General features: G+C 37.3%; 1 pseudogene; it reads right to left on the bottom strand.

The window, feature by feature from the left end:
* Nucleotides 1-13521, bottom strand: part of LOC118834296 — an 83027-nt pseudogene that overhangs the window by 56060 nt on the left and 13446 nt on the right.

Below are 13521 nucleotides of genomic sequence, written 5' to 3'. Positions count from 1 at the left end.
ATTCCTTGCTCTCCTAATTAATTTGCTTATGGTATCACCCTTTATGTCTAAATCATGTATCCATTTCAATTTAATATTTGTATAAGGTGTCAGATGTTGGTCTATACCCAGTTTCTGCCATGTTATTTTTCAGTTTTCCCAGCAGTTTTTATCAAATAGAGAGTTCTTATCCCAGAAGCTGCAGTCTTTGGGTTTATCAAACAGTAGATGCATCTTGTGGAACCACAGGTGAGAGCTGGGTGGAACAAATGGACACCAAAGGTGGAAAGTAGCCCTGCAAAGGGCTCAGCAGCCATCACACCAGAGGTACCAGTCTTCCCTGAACACATCCTGAGATGCAACAAAGTATGGATCAATTCTCTGCTGCTTGTGTTAATTTTGGCCTAACAATTAACACCAAGAAAATACAGGTGCTCCATCAGCTACCACCACACCATCCATACATGGAGCCATCAGTTATACAGCAAATGGAGAAGTTTTGAATGCTGTGGATAAGTTCACTTACCTTGGTAGTGTACTTTCCAGGGATGTACACATTGATGATAAGGTTGACACATGCATTGCCAGAGCTAGCTCAGTGTTTGGGAGGCTCCAAAGGAAAATATGGGAGACAAGAGGTATTAGACTGATTACCATACTGAAGGTCTACAGAGCTGCAGTATTGACCTCATTGTTGTACGCCTGTGAAACCTGGACAGTCTACCAGCACCATGCCAGGAAACTAAATTGTTTCCATTTCAATTGTCTTAGGAAGATTCTGAAGATCACCTGGCAGGATAAGGTACCAGACACTGAGGTCCTTGCTCAAACTAAGCTGCCAAGCATTCAAACTCTGCTTCAGAGAGTGCAGCTCTGATGGGCAAAATGTATGCTTGCTAAAAAGACTATGTTATGGAGAACTCACACATGGCAAGCATTCACAGGGTGGTCAGAAGAAGTGATACAAGGACACTCTCAAAGTTTCTCTCAAGAACTTTGGAATTGACTGTGTGACATGGGAGACATTGGCACAGGACTGCTCGGCATGGTGTTCCCACATCAGAGAAGGTGCTGTGCTCTATGGGCAAAGCAGAGTTGAGACAGCTCAAAGGAAATGCAGGATGAACAAGTTTGGAATTTTTGCCCCGAATGTTCACCTGGACTATTTGTGCCTGACCTGTGGTAGAGCATTCTGAGTTCATATTGGCCTGATCAGCCACAGTCAGAAACAGTGAAACTTGACTCTAGCATAGTGATGTCATTTTGGTCCTCTTTGAGAACAAAGGACAATAACCAACCAACCAACCAGATGTGTCTTGTGTATCTAACCTATTCCACCGATCCACCATTCTATTTCTTAGCCAGTATCAAATAGTTTTGATGATTGTTGTTTTATAATATCGTTTTAGATCTAGTATGGCTAGGCCACTTGCCTTTGCAGAAAATCTCTTTCTTAAGTTTTGTTTGTTGTTATTTTGTTTCAAATATCTATTTTGTTTCATAAAAAAAGATTTTTAGCGCAGGCATTTGCTAGTTTGGATGTACTTATTCTGATTGTGTTTGTAAAGAGGAAATTCAAGAGGAAACATCTTAGGAGAAGAGAAGGAGAAATTAAAAATTGAGTTATTTTGTAGGAATGTTGCCTCTGGCTAGGGACTTGGAGCAAAAAAAAAGGTAGATTTGTGTGTGTTTGTGTGTGTGTGTGTGTGTGTGTGTGTGTGTGCGCGTGTGCGTGTGTGTGTGTGTGTGTGTGTGTGCGTGTGTGTGTAAGTGTATGTGTTACCAATTCCCAGAAAAGAAAGAGAATGCCTTTACTAGGAAACTCACCTAGGCAATCTAGTAGGATAAGGATGAATAAAAAAAAATGAATAACCTTAACATACCATCCCACCAGCATTCCGATACTCTACCAGAAAGATGTCTCTGATTGCGAGAAGTCAGTGTTCAAGCTAAATTAGCAAGCATATAATACAAAGATTTCTATGGAGTTGAATGATTGTTTAACTAAGCCTTATTCCCCAAGACTTCTTGTGCCAGTTCGTGGTCTTTACACTTGGTTACGGACATGATGTGTCAAGGCTCCTTATGCTTCATCTGCCTATATGAAACCCAAGATCTGACCTTTAGTCCACCAACAGGAAAAGAACGAGGATGAGATATTTCAGATTGCCCCTGTGAAAAAAGGGGTAGGTATCTCTGTAAATATTTTAAGAGAAAGGAGGTACTTCTCTCTATTTTTGAGATTATATGCAGTCAGTTCCTGTAAGATTGTATTTTGAGTTACGTAATACTCTCCACTGGGGAAGATATGGTGGTTAATTATCAAAGTAATTTAATTCATCAACTCTTTCTTAAATGCCTGCAATGTACAAGGCAATATGCTAGGTGCTGGGAATACAAAGACAGAAATGAAATTATCTCTGCTCTCAATGCATTTGGATACTACCAGAGGGATACTATATATATGAAGGGAAGTAAATATGGTATCATTTGACATGGGAGAAAATACTCTCATTTTGGGCAGTAAGAGGAAATGAGAAGAGGCCTCTTAAGAAGTGGCAACTGGTTTGCTCCATCAAGAAAGATAGGGATTGTAAGAGACAGATATGACGTCCAGAGAGCCCGTCTATGCCAATCCCATATTGGTATATAATGTTATTAGAGAAAAGGTTATCATTTGGGGGAATTATTTGGGCAAGTAAGACAAAAGCAAGCAGGACACTAGGGAGCTTTAGATGCCATCATGGTAGTTGAATTGACCCAGGTAAATGTTATATAGTACAGTTTAACTCATCAAGCTGTCAGGAGGGCAGAATTATTTTAGCTGATCTTCTCTACAATTGAAATATACTTTCATTAAGCACAGTGATACAGAAACACAATGGAGTACAAAGAGCCATGTTAAGTCATCAAGCATTGATTAAACACCTACTATGTACTAGGTATTATGCTAAGTGCAGAATCTAGAGCCATAATAATTGTTTTAATCTTGGGCACTCTTACTAACTGTGGGACCATGGAAGGATCACATAATTTCTCCAAGTTTTGATTTCCTCAACTGTAAAAAGGAGACAATCATATTTGTACCATTTACCTTATTAAATTGTAAGATTATAATGGTCTGGGTGATGAATGGGAGTTGCTATTATTATTATTGTCTCTGTGTGCTCTCTTCTCTTGTAAATAAATTCTAGACAAAAGCATATTTGTGGTCTAGAAACATGTGCTTGAGGGCAAAAGAAGGAAAGAGTGGCTGGTAGTCCAGGCCAGGACACTCCATCATAGTGGCAGTGGGTGCCACTTGAACACTCAGGGCTATACTATAGGGCAATGAACTAAAAAGGCCTTTAGAGATTATCTACTTTGAGGCAGTGGGAAATCACAACTTACTGAGAATTGGTCAAGGAGAGTGTTGTAAAGTGAAAATTGTTGGCTAGGCTTTGGAATGGACTAGATTGTTGCTGGTGTCCTTTCCTAATCTGATTATTATAACCGATTCACATTAATGTGTGAGTGATTTGGCAGCATAAAGTTGTAAGATTTTTGTAGCTAAAAGAAAGCCTTAAACAGCCACTAATCCAACTACCTAATTTTAGAAATTAGGAAACTAAGACCCAGTGAGAGAAAATAATTTTTAGAGCTCACATAATGAACCTTGATTAAGAACTAGATCTACAGTGTCTCTGTGAGTTCATTGCTTGGTCATATTGTTTTGGATAGATGGCAAACTCCTTGAGAACTAGGCTGTTTTCACCTTTTTTCTTCCTTTTTGTATTCTCAGTATGTAATACAATGCCTGACACATAACTGGCATTAAATAAATGCTTGATGATCTATTGTTTCTAAGTATTTAAAGAATTGTGTGTAGAAGGGTTTAAATTCATTCTGTTTGGCCCCTGAGAGAAGAACTAGTTAGTGACAGTGGGCAGAAGTTGTAGAGGGGCAGATTTCAGTGTGATCTAGGGTGAAAATCCTAACAGTTGGAGTAATCTTTCTGTGAAATGGACTGCCTTGGGAGGTAACAGGTTCCTTCTAATTCTAAGGCTTCACATAAAACATAGATGGCCAAATATCAAATATGTTTGGGAGGAAATTATTTTTTGAGTATGGGCAAGATAAGAGAAGGGCTTTTAATTCAGAATATTTTATTTTTAATATAAGATTTTATTGATATCTTTTGCTTTACATCTCTATAGTTTTCCCAGTACCCCTCTGCCTCCTCCTACTAGAGAGCCATCCTATATATCAAATTGTAATTTTTAAGTCAAAAAAGAAATAAAAACAGCATGACTATTCAATCATTAAAAACATCTGAAAGCTCACACCAAATGTAATGCTTGTAGACTTCCACTTCTGCGAAGGGAATGAGGTGGGTGTGTTTTCTCATGCCTCTTCTTTCATGACATGCTTGTTCTTTATAATTTTATAACATTCATTTTCATATTGTGGTCTGTGGTTTTTCTTTTGATTTAAGTTGTTGTAGTCTTTGTGCACATTCCTTTCTTGGCTTTGCTTACTTCACTCTGCATCAGTTTATGTAGATCTTTCTATACTTCTCTATATTCATCAATTTCATAATTCCTGATAGCACCTAATATTCCATTTCATTCATGTACCATAATTTTTTCTCCATTTCCCCAACTGATGAATATCTACTTTGTTTCCAGTTCTTTGCTATCTAAGAAAGTGCTGCTGAAAATATTTTGGTGGAATTGGTAACTTTATTCTTTCTGATTGCCTCCTTGGGATATAAGTCTAATAATAGAATCTATGGGTCAAAAGGCATGGATATGTTGGTCACTTTATTTGAACAATTTCATATTGCTTTCACATCAGTTGTACTGATTCATAGCTCTACCAACCACACACCAATATACCTTTATTCCTACAACCTCCTCAACATTGACTATTGTCATCTTTTGTCATCTTTACCAATTTGTAGGGCATAAGGTGAGCAATCAGGTTGTCTTGATGTTCATTTCTCCTGTTATTAGTGATTTGGAGCATTATTTCATGTGTTAATAATTTGCAATTATTCTTTTAAAAGTGTTTGTCTATACCCTTTGACTACTTATATATTAATGAGGTTATCTACTGCATCCTTGGCCATCAGCAGTCTTCCTCACTTTAGTTTTGTCGCTGGACTTCGATGACCCTGGGAGAGAGACTGAGGCTGATGATTTTGTGTGTGTAACTCTGCCTCACTTAAATATAATCCATGTGCAAGATAAGACATTACCCATAATTCATTATTTTACACCCATATCATTTTGTCATTGGTCATCTTCAAAAACAAAGCATGAACAATAATGAGGAATATGTTATATAATAATTTCATTATTAATATAGTATATACATGCACATATATCTCTATATCTATTTCATGAATATAGCATATTTATATATAATATGTTTGTCAATAAGGATATAGGTATCTGTCAGTTTTTTTTACATATTTGCAATACCAAAACTTAGAGAAATCTGATATAAAGCTGTTTTTTTCCTCATCTGACTGCTTCCATTCTTATCTTGTGTACATTAATTTTGTCTGTATGGAAACTTTTCAGTTTCATGTAATTGAAGTTGTCTATTTCATCTTTTGTAATTGTTTTTGTTCCTTGTTTGGATAAGAATGCATCTCTTACCCATAGCTTTAATATTAAGATAATATTCCCATTTACACTGTATTATGGAATATGGTCTTTATTAGACTAATTTCTGTCAGGCTGCTTTCCAGTTTTTCCAGCAGTTTTTATCAAATAGAAATTTCTTTCCTAAATAATTTGTTTTCTACTGTATCTATCCCTAAGTTACTGAATTCTGATGTAAGTGATTCCCCCTTGACTAGCCTGTTCCATTGATCTATCTCTCTATTTTTTTAACCAATATCAAATGGGTTTGATAACTGCTGTTTCATAATAGTTTAAGGTGTGGAAGTGCTATTCTCCTTTTATCCCTGCCTCTTTTCATTCCCCCCCTTGATATTCTAGATCTGTTTTACCCCCAAATGAATTGTTATTGTTTTATCAAGTTCTATAAAAGTACCCCTTTGATAATTTGGTTGGTATAGCATTAAAAGTGTAAATTACCTTTGGTACTATTGTCATTTTTATTATATTGTCACAGCCTAGCCTTGAGCACTGAATAATCCTCTAGCTGTTTAAGCTGTTCTTGGTTTCTTGAAGGAGGGCTTTGTAATTGAATGTCTACAAGTCTTTTGTGTGCTTTATAAGATTGATCCCTATCTATTTTTCATGATATTAAAGCTTCCAAGGTATATGCTTTGTGTTGCTTCTTCTAAATGGTTTCTATGTTATTGCTGTACACCCTGGCTCACCACCCCAAACCCCCACCTCTTTTTTTTTTTACAAAGCAAAGCAATCATATTGAAATACAATTATCACAATATATTAAAAATAAAACAAACAACAGGAAAAACAAAAGATCAGAGACTCTGGCCTAAGAATGCCTAGAATAGATGGTGCTGAAGTCCCTTCCAAAAGAGATTCTGGGATTTTTGCCAGACGGGGCAGAATACTGACACTGGAAAAGGAGACTGTGGTGAGCAAAAAAACCAAGACATTGAGGAAACCAATATAATCTTGTCTCAAAATCAGACACAGTACAGGTATAGTTAACAAGGTAGGAACTGGGTAACAGGGTGGGACTGAAAGGAAGTACTGGGGTTACAGAATCTTCTAACATAGCAGCAAACTACGGAAAAACAACAGAAAAAAGTTGAAAGTTAACTCTTAGGTTGATGTCAGTGATTGTTGGTGTTGATATGACTTGGTCTGAGCTCAACTGTGAGCTTGAAGGGCTTTCTCTTTTTTATTGTTACTTTGTGGTATGATCTGTTTTCCTTGTAAATGAGAAAGACCCCTCAAGAAGTGTACTGATCCAGGATTCGAGAGCCCTGGCTTCTACCTCTGCTTTGCAAATAATTTGCTGTGGCACCATAGGGAGGCAGCTTCCTTCCTCTTGGCCTCTATTTCCTTAACCTTAAAAGGAGGGGGAGTGAATATGGATGAACTATAAGGTCCCCTCTTGCCACTAAATATCTATGATCTAAGACATTGGTTCAGCTCTTCCTGTTAACCGAGAAATCAGGTTTTGACCTGATTTCTTTTGAGAAACACAGTTCCCTTTCTGCACTTCTGATTAAATAGAACATAAAAAAATACAACTGAATACTATCGTCTGAACTGATCACCTCTGGTGCTTACTACCTATATGACTTTGGATGAATCATTTACCTAATATCACTGTCTCATTTCGTTCAACTGTAAAATCAGTATGTTTCACTAGAAGCCTTTTGAGATCTCTTCAAGCTCTAAATCTATGATCCTATGAATGCTCTGTCCAAATCTCTCATTTTTCAAGGGAGAAAACAGAGAACTAGAGAGGTAAGGTGACTTAATTAAGGTCATATGAGGAGTAAATTGTGGACTTGGGATTTGAACTGAAGCCTATAGACTCCTAGTTCCTTTGTCGAATAATGGGGCCAGGAAATGGTAGTATGAATTCAATGTCCTGAATACTGACCTGGAGGATGTCTTTTTTGTTTGCTTATTTCCAACTATTTTTGTGGTTTGTGCTTATGGTTATTATTTTCAAAGTGTGTTGAGTGCTTCTATAGGAACTAGTTTCAGCCTAAAAATAAATTGTAGTATCTCTCTGGTAAGTGGAATGAAGCATTTCCTGCAATCAAAAAAATAATAATAATTAATAATAATAACCCTCATCATAATCACAACAATTTGTATAGTGATTTAAGTTTTTCAAAATCCTTTACAAATATTATCTCCTTTTATACTTATGACAATTCTGGGAGGTTGGATATCATTATGCCTAATTTTGCAGATGAGGAAAATGAGATAGATAGAGGTTAAGCGAGTTGTTCAGGGGCACATAGCTAGTAAGCTGGTGTTGACCTCTGGTTGGTGTTGACCTCTGATCTTCCCGATTCCCAGTTCAGTTCTTTATCCACTGCAAGATTTCAGCTTGAATGAAGCTTCTCAAATCTACCAGTGACCCCTTCTTCATAAAATCAAAGCACCAAATTGTTGCTATAGAGAAACCTTATTTGATATATGTTAAGGACATAAGAGTTCTTCTGATTTTCTTTTAAGATTTGAAGGTAAGAGAAAGCAAAGTGACTTGGCCAAGGTCACACAGCAGGTCCAAGTCTATACCAGTAGTGACATTTTGGTCTGCTGAATCCAAATTAGTTAACTTTTTGTGGCACCAGGAAGCATCTCAGTTATAGCTAGGACTGTTTTTGTCTAGCAGGCTCATCTCCTGAACTACATTGGTCTTGTTCATAGTTATCAATTCCATCTAATTATATCCTGTTTCCATAATTAAAGCTCAATTCTTATGTTTATCCAGGAATTCCATACCTTTATTTATAACCTTTGAAAAAAAGCTTCACTTCCTCATATATCTTCATTCAACCAGTCGTTGCTATATTTAACTGACAGTTTATGTTCATCGGTATCAGAGACTTTCTTTCCTACTTTTCGCATAGGTAAAATAAGAGGAGTTGGACCAGATGATCCCCAAAGTCTTTTCCAGCTCTAATATCTAAGACCTCGCTATTCTGCATTATATGATTCCTCCTCCACTTAACTTTTCTGTGTTCTGAGGCCTCTTTGAGGCCTAGTATTCTATAAGTCTAGGCTGAAGTACAGAGTCATCTTATCTAATTCTCTCCTTCTCTGTTATTTCCCAGTTTTCTTGGCCATCAGGCATGTGGAGAATTGAATCTGTTGAGGCTAAAGAGCCTAAGGTCTCAAAGACCGGGCATCTCAAGCTTTTTTTGGCGGGGGGGGGCAGTGGTAATGCAAGCTTGTTATTATTGCAGTGACCTGGAAAGACCTTTAAGATTCAAATCTCTCTCAAGGAAGTGAAGATGAAGAATAAAAATCCTTTTTAGGGACAGCATTACACATGAGGAGCCTCTCAAAGACTTTTAAATATTCATCCTATAAGTCTTCTCTTCTTAAGAATAAGCAACATCGACTCCTTCAAATAATCCTCTTAATATCTTGGATGTTCTCTATTGTGCGTTCTCCATTTTATGGATGTTCTTTGTAAATTACAGAAAGAACTCCAGATTTTGTGTCAAGGGAACTGAAATCTAGCCCCTCATCTTTTATTAATTTGATGTTTGACTTTGGGCTATTCACTGCAAGTCTTGTTCCTGTGGGATAGGTAGAGAGTTGGAAGGGCCTTTGGAGGTAATTAAATCCAACTTTCTTATTTTACTGACAAGGAATCTGATGTCTAGAGAGTGAAATGATTTGTCTGTGGATACATAGCTGATTATGGGGCATAAATGAGATTTGAATTCAACTACTTTGGTGCTAAATCCAGTCCTCTTTATCTTTGCCATGATGTTCTCAGTTCCCTCAGCTGTAAAATGAGGAAATTAAGTTCCTTGATCTTTAAGACTGCTTTTCTTTCTAAAATTCTGTGACCCTTGGATGCTATTTTTGGTATCATTGTTGAATAATAGCTTACATTTGGGTAAAATTTGCAACTTATAAAGAACGATGCAAACCTTGTCCCTCTAGGATTTCTAGTTTCTAAACCCAGACATGATCTTCCAGTAGAAGAGAAGAAAGACAATATGGAGGCCACCAGGACAAGTCCCTAGAGGCGCTGGTCCAATCTCATATATTGAATCTATGTTTGGCAAGATTCTGAGGTATTATAAACCTGACTTTATCTACCTCAGAAGTCAACAGCATTATGAGAAGAAGCAAGGACTAGAACCTGAGACTGTTGATCAAGATCCAACTAAACTTCTAAACTAAACTACTAAATGAGTCTTTCAGTGCTTAGCTAGTCTGACCTTCAGACGGCAGCCATATCTATCTGTGAAATGGGGATATTACTACCCTCATTATCTACTTCACAGAGTTGTTGTATGAATCCTATGGAAAACATTAGATATATGAATTGGATGCAAAAAAGAACATTACAGGGCAAATCATGGGATCTTAAGAGCAGAAATAGGACTCCGAGGCTGTCTGGTACAAACTTAACTAAAACTAGATTTCTCTTTGCAAAATCCTTGACATGTGGGAATGATAATCCTCTGATCAATGCACGTTTAAAATCTAAGTGAGGGGACCTTGGTTGCTTACAGAAATATGACTATTTCAATTAGAACTTATTCATCTTCAGGGTTTTTGCTTGTAGCCCCTTTTCTCCTTCCAGACATGCCAATATGCCACAGGCAAGCATTAATATTAATCTTTCCTCTACAGGAAACTGAACCTCAGTTTTCTCATCTGTAAAATGGGGGTAAAATACTTAAACTTATACTTACAAAGTACTTACCATAAAGGGATGTTGTGAAGATTAAATGAAATATGTGTATTCATACATGAAAACATACATATATACAAGAGTGCTATATTATTATAGTGACTATGTAGTGATAATGATACTTCTGATGTTGTCATTATTGGTAACAGTAAACCCAGAGTATTTCAGCACACTCAACCCATACTCAGTAGGTGCTCATGTTTGTGAGTCAGTGTGTTGCAGGCAAAAGTATGCTGGATTTAGAGCCAGAGGATCTGGGTTCAATCCTGCCTCTCCTACCTGTTTTTTAGCTATGTGGTCTTGCTCAAGTCAGTCCATCTCAGTGGGCCAGGTGTGGTAGGACATTTATAATCTTTGATACTGGGAAGGCTGAGGCTTCTAGATTGTCTGAACTCAGAAATTCTGATCTGCAGTGAAGCCTGAAACTAACATGATGAGGTCCCAAGAGCACAGGGGTGGGAGGACCAGGCTGCCTAAGGAGGGGAGAGCCAGGCCAGGTCAGAGATTCTGTGCTGTCTAGCAATGAGATCAGTCCCCTTGAGTGGCCACTGAAGTTTCAGCCTAGGTGAATTAGGGATACTGATTCTCAAAACAAAAAGAACAAGCCCAAAACAGCTCTATGGGCATTAGTTTCCTCATTTATAAAATGAAAGGAATAGACTAGATGACCTCTAAGGAAAACTCCATCTCCAAATCAGTGATCCTAAGTGAACAAGACACTTGCTGAGATAGCTGGGATTACTCTCTATACTACTCTGACACTGTGTATGTGTTTCTTGTCTGTTGCCATTTAGTGCCTTCTTGTAGGCATGTGGTTTGGGCATTACTTCTCAAGACTGCAGTTCATCAAGAAGGTTTTCTTCATGAGTTGCATGTTTATACTAGCTCACCTGGAAGGTTCTTTCTAACTCAAGGATTTAGAGAACAACATAAGCACATTATATATTAGTGGGAAGCACATTAGTGAAATCTATTTTCCTGGGATTTTCTTTCAATTTAATTAGAGACAGAAGACAGTAAATGCTTTCAAACTTAAGGAGTGGGAGAGATAACTCCACTAATGTAGTCAGGAAAGACTTCATTGAGGAGGTAAAATCTAAGCTGTAGTCCAAAGGATGAAGAAAATTTTGAGCGACATGTAGGGAAGATGATAAGCAGAAAGGGAATTCTAGATTGGGGAAAGTAATACATAGAAATAAAACAAACACATGTTTAGGAGATGTTGAATAAGCTGATTTGACAGAAATAATGGGAGGAAATCTGGATACTTGATCAGGCATAGGGTGGATCTTTAAAGTGCCTTTTGTCTTTGGGATTCTGGCAATAAGTAAATCATGTATTGCAATAGCTGGAAATTAGACTGAAATGCAGGTTGGACTAGATTGTAGGGGCCTTAAATGTTATTGTCTAGCCCATCACCTGCCACTCCTTTCAGGGAGCTCTTCTCTATTCCATTATTTGGTAGTGTCTTCCTCTTTCAGATTAATTTCATCTGTGCACACACATACACATATACATGTATGTGTATATACATGATTTCCATATATATCTATTTACTTATTACCTTGTCCATTAAAATGGACACAACAGTATGAAATGTCTTCTTGGAAAACAGGGGCTGTTTTTCCTTTCTTTGTACCCCTCAAAATCCCTCTCCCCTGGTGCTTAGCACAGTACCTGGCATGTAGTAAGCAATTAGCAAATACTTGTTGACTGACTGACTTTTGGGGCAGCTAGATGACATAGTGGAATAGAGAGTTAGACCTGGAGGCAGGAAGAATGGAGGTCAAATTCAGGCTTAGACACTTACTTAGACACATACTAGTTATGTGTTCCTGAAGAATTAACTCAATATCTGTCTGTCTCAGTTTCCTCATCTGTAAAATGGGTGTACTAATAGCACCTACCTCCCAGGATTGTTATGATGATCAACTGAGATAATATTTGTAAAGTGCTTGGCACATATTAAGCACTATATAAATGTTAGTTATTGTTACTTTTATCATCATCATCATCACCATCACCATCATCATCATCACCGCTTGTCAAACTTTTCCATCTATTTTATCCATGAAGCTTTCCCTGATTAACAAGAGAGAGAATAACTTTTTCATTAAGTCGGACTCTGAAGACATATTGATCTTCCATTGTCACACTGCTAAAATACCTTCCCTTTTGGCATAGACCAAAAAGGTCAATAGAAATGTTTAGGGTTTTTTAGGGGAAGGAAGAATCCTACATTGCATACAATTTAGGCTATATGACCTCTCCACATCTCAGATTCTATAATTCTATATTATTTGAATGTATGTGATAGTTGAACTCATGTAAGCAAGGCTCAGGATAGGTGCATTGTACAGAGTGCTGGGCCTTGGAGTCAGGAGGACCTGAATTCAAATAAGTCCTTAGACACTTACTAGCTCTATGACACTGGAAAAGACACTTCATCCTGTTTGCTTCACTGTCCTCATTTGTAAAATGAGTTGGGAGTATGAAATGGCAAATCACTCTAGTATCTTTGCCAAGAAAACCTCAAAGGGGATCATGAAGTGCTGGACATGACTAATGAACAGAAAAAAAAATATCATACCCAATCCAACTCTGACATGTGGAGTGACTTTATGATTTAGAATTTGTAGTACAATCCCTAATTAGTCTGAGGGTGACCTAGGAGGAGTGAAAGTGGACTATAGTTTGGGTTAGCTGTTACTAGGGGAAGTATAGATTTATTCTTGTAATCTGAAAAGGCATGCATCCTGGTTCTCAAAATATATCATATTTTCTACCTAATTTCCATGTTTCTATAATTTAATGAAATCAGAACAACTAAGTAAAAATAGCAGAATGTTTAATTATAATATAAAATTTAAGGGAAAATATAAATGAATATACATACCTGGGCACAGTTGGTTGCTTTTCATCACCAACCTTTAGTGCTTATTTATCATTGTTTGAATTGTGGTAGTTCAAGAATGATTCCTTGGGAATTACCAAAAGCAAAAAAAGGCAATTAAAAAGGCAGAAACCCAAACTGGTAAGGAATGGAGCTGTGAAGCCTCTGTAATAAAAGCATAAGAAGCAACTTGGTTACTCTGTTCAAAAACATGAAGGGGAAAGTGATTATTTTCCATGCACATAGAAGATGTAACAGACTTGAGTTCTAAATAGAAGTGATGTTCCTGGGACCTACAGAATCATAGATTT

This window comes from Trichosurus vulpecula, chromosome 1, assembly GCF_011100635.1.
Source record: "Trichosurus vulpecula isolate mTriVul1 chromosome 1, mTriVul1.pri, whole genome shotgun sequence".
NCBI classification, from domain to species: domain Eukaryota; kingdom Metazoa; phylum Chordata; class Mammalia; order Diprotodontia; family Phalangeridae; genus Trichosurus; species Trichosurus vulpecula.
This window is presented reverse-complemented; position numbering and strand designations above follow the sequence as displayed.